Consider the following 6,000-nt stretch of genomic DNA (forward strand, 5'->3'; position numbering starts at 1 on the left):
GTAACCTACAGGTATACCTACTACATTCCAGGTAATAGTAATTATGCATGGCAACAACGCCCTAATTAAGGAAACATGCGATGACGATTGAGTCAGGTGCATCAAAGGGCACACGTTGAGAATAACCTTTGATTTCCTTATTAAGTTAGAGCTCATCAAATTAAAGTTAATCTAATTTAAATCAGAAATACTACGGTGAAGGTAATGATGATGGTCTTAATGCAAATGACGACATTGATGATGATGATGATGATGATAATGATGATGATGATACTAATAATTATGCTGATTATGTCAGTGATTTGTAAATTAGTGAAATATTTTAATATCATCCTGTTTTTTTTGTTTGTTTCCCCTGCCTGAAATATCATAGCTTCTTATTTAAATGGCTTCTTGTTCACTTATCTAAACAAAACGAAATATTCAACGAGGCCGCATGCATCTTCAATTCAATCTTTAATGTTAATTGAAAATAAAAAAGCTTATTTCCATTGTAAAAAAAAAAAAATGTGGTCAGTGAAAGAATAGCGTTTAAGGGAAGTGGAATGATCATTCAATCTGAGCCTACTGTTCTATTGACATTGGCATGCACTACACATTAACACGCACGCACGCACACACGCACACACACGCAGCGGACTGTCCTTGATCTGTATGAACCAACGGTGAAACAACTGAAACACAAACTCCTCTCTTTCTGCCCCTCTAAAACTTCCTGAAGTGCAGCCTGTTAGCCATAGCCTGAGCAGTGGAGCCATGTGAACTGGGAGTAATTGCAGGTGACCACAGTGACTATCTCTGAATTATGGGATGCTTAACCCCCGCCAGCCCGCCTACCCCCTCGACCTCAGCTCCATGGAAAGTGATCCCACCTATGTTTGGAGGGGGGAACGCTGAGCGTCCCTTGTCAGCATGCCGCCTGTGGCCCTAGCTTGCCTTTGGGGCCCCGGGGCCAATAAACGCAAGTGATTAGTGAGGCCATTCCCTGGCTAGGTGTGAGCTTGTTAACACAATTAAAGGCAGAGGTGTTTACCTTGGCACTACATTAACACTATACAAGGGGTGGGTTCAGACCCTACCAGGGACAACACACATGCCCACCTAACAAGTACATTTGAGTCATTTAGCAGAGACTCTTATACAGAGCAGCTTACATTAGTGAGTGGATACATTTTCATACTGGTCCCCCGTGGGATTCGAACCCACAACTCTGGCGATGTGAGCGCCATGCTCTACCAGCTGAGTCACCTCTAGGTCACCTCTAGGTAATCACCTCTAGGTAATACAACATTTCTACAGTTTATTCAGTCAGGATTTGAAAGGGTGCTCAAGGCATCGGCCTGAATCTGGTGTCTGTATGTGACCTGTCTGATTTATTAGTTTCATTTGAATGTGATTACATCCAGAATTATTTTGATGCATATCTACACAGTAAAATAGGACACATTAACAACAAAAAACAATGTGTGGCATGTAAAATGTCATCTCCTCCCTGTGGTCAACTGACAGACAACTTTGTGACATTCCCCTCATTGCTTAGAATATGAAACATGTGCATTTGTTTAACTCCAATGACTCCAATGATCACAGGATGATTACTGGCCTGTCTTGAACTTGACTTAAAAACTTGAACTTGAAATCATTAGATTTCTACCATTTAAATGGTTTAATTCTGTGTCCTGAAATGTAATAATACTATTAGGTTAGGCTCTTGGTATAATAGTGAGAATGTGCACACTATGTTCTCTACTAAAACTACACAGAACACAGCAGTCTGAACCATGCTGGGATCAACTGGAACATACAGATAGATTAACTCCATCTGTTCTCTTTCAACATCCACATGTAATATCAAGCATGCAAATAAAAGTGTGATAATCTGTGTTGTGTTGTTCTTTTGTTGTATTTTGTGTGTTTTATGATATGTGCAAATACATTTCCAGGAAAAAAAGGAGCAACGGAGATAGAGGGGAATTGCTTTTAACATATTCTGTTTAGAATTGTAAATGTGTTGTATAGGCCCTGCTGTCCAATTACATATATCTTTCATGTATGAAATCATGCATGTCTTTTTTTTACAGCGAGGCCAAAGAGGGCCGGCACAAAGGGAGCGACCCTGACTGCAGAGCAGAGCAGTGTGGAGCAGCAGCCCACATGCAGAACAGAGCAGGGCCTGGTGTGGTGGGAGCTAGGAGCCCTGGGCTAGGAGCACAGCTCCATCAGCAGCCCACAGGCCAGGGAGGAGGGGTGGTGGAGGGGGGCGAGGGGGGGAGTGATCCCCCCTGACTGGAGCCTTCTCCGCCTCTGACTCCTGCTGCATTATCTTTGTCCTATTGTGAACCAGCTGACCCTTCAGGCCCCGCAATGCAACGGGCTGCTCACAAAATACATTTCAGATCACGTCCTTAATTAGCTCCACAAAGATGGATATTGTCTCTCCTAATGCTTAGAAGTCTTTTATTTTCCACACACTCACACAAATAAAAAAACACGTAGCCCTTAAAGACTCATAAGAAAGCTCAAAATTATATCTGTTAGGTTACTTATCTTTCCCTCTCGTTTTCTCTTTTTTTCTTTCACAAATGATGGCTCGCTGCAGTGTACTTATAATTTGCGGTGACCTAAATTTAGCAAAATGACTTTGAACTTTTCAAACAAAGGCCCTCAGCTCAGCAGAGGCTGGCTGATAGTGATCCTCTCCTGCATCCTGCACGCCGCTTTGTCTGCCATGTTTTCTTTTTATTTACTTAATTCTATAAACACCATTTACTTTCAATCAGGATTATTTAGAGCAGAAAATAACCTAACTCACAGTAGCTGAAGAGCTAGCATCTCTTTGCTGTTTTGCCTATTGTGTTGAAGAAACCCTTCCAGCTTTGCAATACAGGTATACAGTGTATGTGCTTCAGTATTTGCAGTGTGCTTCAGTAGCTCTGATTCCATGACATAATAACAAAGAGTGAATACAAAAATACCAAATGTCCTCCTAAATCATGCAGATTTCCTAATCACATAGTGATTTAACATAATCCAGGTAATGTGGGATTTAGTGTTTACCACCGACTAGATAGGGTTGCATGATGCCATGGGAACTCATATTACGTGCAACTAATATGCTATTACAAAATAGCACTGTGAAATATATGAGTACAAAATACTATTGATGACAGGTAAGGCGATAATTAGGTTGTGAATCAAGAAGAGTAAAAGTTAAATGACACCTCCATTAGTCTGACATTGTTCATATGGTATCAGATCCCAGTAAAGCATCACTGTATCTCCTTCATCTGTGCAGCTAGGTAGCTGTGCTTGTAGCAGATTGAAACCCAGCCCAGATCTATCTCTCCCAGAGTCACTCTGTATGGAAATACGGACCTCTGAACCTATGCGCCTCACAGCGCAAACATGCATGTCCACATTCCCTGCACACATACATACTGAAAGCTTACACACACATGCATGTGAACACCCACCCACCATTGGCTTTACTAATGACCAGAGATGACATTTCATCTGCTGGAAAATGCTTTTTTTGCCCATAATGAACTGAAAAGCACCAGTGTCTTGGGATTGTCAATCCCCTTTACTTAAAACACCAGAAAAAAGCCTCCTGCTACAACATGAATGTGTGTATTTGTGTGCCTTCAAAAGAATATGTGTACATGTGTATATATATTCAAACAAACTTTTATGTGTGCCTATACAGTACCAGTCAAAAGTTTGGACACATTCAATGATTTTTCATTCAAGTGTTTTTCTTTATTTTTACTATTTTCTACAGTGTAGAATAATAGTGAAGACATCAACAATATGAAATAACACATATGGAATCATATAGTAACGAAAAAAGTGGTTACACAAATCACAATATATTTTATATTTGAGATTCTTCAAAGTAGCCACCCTTTGCCTTGACGACAGCTTTGCACACTCCTGGCATTTTCTCAACCAGCTTAACCTGGAATGCTTTCCAACAGTCTTGAAGGAGTTCCCACATATGCTGAGTACTTGTTGGCTGCTTTTCTTTCACTCTGCGGTCCACCTCATCCCAAACCATCCCAATTGAGTTGAGGTCGGGTGATTGTGGAGGCCAGGTCATCTGATGCAGCACTCTATCACCCTCATTCTTGGTCAAATAGCCCTTACACAGCCTGGAGGTGTGTTGGGTCATTGTCCTGTTGAAGAACAAATGATAGTCCCAGATGGGATGGCGTATCGCTGCAGAATACTGTGGTAGCCATGCTTGTTAAGTGTGCCTTGAATTCTAAATAAATCATTGTCAGTGTCACCAGCAAAGCACCCCCACACCATCACACCTCTTCCTCCATGCTTGGCAACTACACAGGCGAAGATTCTCTGTTCATCTACTCTGCGTCTCACAAAGACAAGGCGATTGGAACCCAAAAAAATTAGACTCTTCAGACCAAAGGACAGATTTCCACCACTCCAATGTGAATTGCTCGTGTTTCTTGGCCCAAGCAAATCGTTTCTTATTATTGGTGTCATTTAGTAGTGGTTTCTTTGCAGCAATTCAACCATGAAGGCCTGATTCACGCAGTCTCCTCTGAACAGTTGATGTTGATATGTGTCTTACTGAAACTCTGTGAAGCATTTATTTGGGCTGCAATTTCTGAGACTAGTAATTCTAATGAACTTAACCTCTGCAGCAGAGGTAACTCTGGGTCTTCCTTTCCTGTGGCAGTCCTCATGAGAGCCAGTTTCATCATAGCGCTTGATGGTTTTTGCAACTGCACTTGAAGAAACTTTAAAAGTTCTTGAAATTTCCCGGATTGAATGACCTTCATGTCTTAAAGTAATGATGGACTGTCATTTGTCTTTGCTTATTTGAGCTGTCTTTTACCAAATAGGACTATCTTCTGTATACCACCCCTACCATGTCACAACACAACTGATTGGCTCATATGCATTAAGTTCACAAATGAACTTTTAACAAGGCACACCTGTTAATTGAAATGCATTCCAGGTGACTGCCTCATGAAGCTGGTTGAGAGAATGCGAAGAGTGTGCAAAGCTGTTATCAAGACAAAGGGTGGCTACTTTGAAGAATCTCAAGTGTAAATTATATTTAGATTTGTAAACACTTTTTTGTTTACTACATGATTCCATATGTGTTATTTTATAGTTTTGATGTCTTCTCTATTATTCTACAATGTAGAAAACAGTCAAAATAAAGAAAAACCCTTGAATGAGTAGGTGTGTCCAAACTTTTGACTGGTACTATAGGTACGAGAGCGTGTGTGTATTTGATGAGCCTTCCCCGCCCTCCCCTGTCACCCTGGCAGAGAGGCCACACATTTCCCCACCACATGTGCAGCAGCTCTGCTCTCTGTGGTCAGTGCCTGCAGGGGGTCAGTAAAGAGCTCAGGGTGAGCATCTATCAATCAAACAACGTTCACATATTCAGAGCCTCTAATCCGAGGGGAACAAACAGGAGAGCAGAGCATGAAAGCAGGCCGTTTATCAGCAGCCTTTCCTACATGCTGCCTCCTAGTGGGAGCAGACTATGTGAGGGGACACGGGCTCGGGGGCTGCTGGGAGGCGGCTGGGGGACTGGCCAGCTTCAAAGTCCAGAAGGAGTTAAAGAGCTTAGGAGCAGGGGGGACTTCACAGCCTTACCTGATGGGGTGTTTGGTTGGAGTCGTCGCCGCACGGAAGCCTCTCTGACTGCGTCCCGCTTTTCAAGTGTCTGTTTGAAGCCGTCAGGCAGAAAGGTCACGCCCTCTCGGTCACAGCAGGTTGGTTGGTGGTGCGCTGGTGGACGGATGGCCACAGGCTATTACTAACGTTCAGACTTTGTATTCTTTCTTAGTATATTCAAAAATAATAAAGCTATAATGTAAAGCTATAGGATCTGGTGCCTGGGCACCTTGATAAGTTTGGTGATGTACTCCTAAAAAATCCAGGTATTTCCAGGGTTTACCAAAGCTATTGGGTTGGGAATACAAGATTCCCGTGTCACAAGAGATACAGACTGCCTAT

At 42.2% G+C, this 6,000-nt stretch overlaps 1 protein-coding gene across 1 annotated transcript in view; it reads right to left on the minus strand.

Annotated features, from left to right (window-relative positions):
- The window catches only part of LOC139411454 (zinc finger homeobox protein 3-like), a 183,648-nt gene extending 177,876 nt beyond the window's left edge, over positions 1-5,772 (minus strand). Inside the window, exon 1 of the mRNA XM_071157851.1 lies at positions 5,638-5,772. The gene's annotated coding sequence lies outside the window, so the exon portion shown is untranslated. The remainder of the gene's footprint in view (positions 1-5,637) is intronic.
- Positions 5,773-6,000: the final 228 nt, after the last annotated feature.

This window comes from Oncorhynchus clarkii, chromosome 6 (assembly GCF_045791955.1).
Source record: "Oncorhynchus clarkii lewisi isolate Uvic-CL-2024 chromosome 6, UVic_Ocla_1.0, whole genome shotgun sequence".
Lineage (NCBI taxonomy): Eukaryota > Metazoa > Chordata > Actinopteri > Salmoniformes > Salmonidae > Oncorhynchus > Oncorhynchus clarkii.